Below are 1,384 nucleotides of genomic sequence, written 5' to 3' on the forward strand. Positions count from 1 at the left end.
GACCAGGCGCTCGATCACTTCGATGGGGCTTTTGACTCCTCGATGCGCGTTGACGGTGTCTTTGAGCGTGGCGGTGTCAAAACGGAGGAAGTAGCCGTCTTTGGGACATGCGGGCCGCTGGAAGATCTGGTTGAAGAGACCGGGTTCCAGAAGATCTTGTCGATGTGTCTCTGGAACTTTTCCTGTTATTCTTCCGGATGTGCTTGCGTCGATCAACAGCCGTGCGTAGCTTGGGGTGAGTCCAACCGTCTTGACATCGCGCCGATCTCGATGTTGGCTTTCCAAGATGCAGGGGTACCAGAAACCATAATGTGTCAAGCTAGTGTCCGGTGGTGCCTGGATGCCCAGCAATGGCATGGTGGTGAGCAAGGCATCCGACGGGTGAGGTCCTGAGTTGAACATGTGTACATTCTTCTGGACATGGTCGAGCTGAAGCTGTGTGATCCTCATTTTGGGAAGGACAGAAACGAATGTGGCTGGGCTCTATACCAAAAGGAAATGAAGCCGGGGAAGCAAGATTCTTGCTGAGAGTATTGTGAAAGAGATAGAGATGTGCAGAACAGTATCAAATGCTATAAGAGAGACGGACTCGTGTAATATGACACCCAAAAGTTAAGAGTTGAACGGTGAACGATTGTTGCAGAGAGATCAAATACTTACCGTGCAAGAGAGTGGAGGAAGGTGTTGATGACTCCAGAGTTGATCCATAGTACCTACCATAGAACCTACCATAGAACGTCAATTGCATACAGCAGGAGAGACTTCCGAACAGAGGCCTCGAGCTCTGTTGCAACATCCCAGTGTGTGATCTTGATGATGGTAGACATCGATAGAAGTGATGAGGAAACAAGATGATAACTTAACGTTATGGTCAGCACAACATGCCCAGGCATCCAACCCCTGGAATCACGGGCCTCCGGGCGAACCAACCTCCGTTAACTAGCCCCGAAACTGTCTCGAAGCTTGCCTGGCGGTAACTAAGTAATTAACTAAGTAAGTAATTAACCATTCCCTCCGAACACTAACCAGCCGCCTTGGGAAGGCCAGTGTGGGCATCTCGTACTTATCATCCCCCCCATACCTCCATCCGCCAAGATGGAAACATTCATATCCCGAGGCCATGTCTACGAGCAGACAGGCCGTTTCAACAGGGAGTCATATAAGAAGAGATAAAGTCGGCCGTCGAAAGGGCTACATTGCCCAACCTACCGGTCCCATCCTACACCCGAGTTGAAGCAGACCCAGGTAATATTTACTGACATAGCTCTCTACCGCCATCCAAGTAATACAATATTACAGCTGTCCAGCTCATCAACACAAGGACGACCAACCACAGCCCACAGAAACAACCATCTCAGCTGCTGAATCCAAGCCCCCAACCCCC

Source organism: Endocarpon pusillum (assembly GCF_000464535.1).
Source record: "Endocarpon pusillum Z07020 unplaced genomic scaffold scaffold6441, whole genome shotgun sequence".
Lineage (NCBI taxonomy): Eukaryota > Fungi > Ascomycota > Eurotiomycetes > Verrucariales > Verrucariaceae > Endocarpon > Endocarpon pusillum.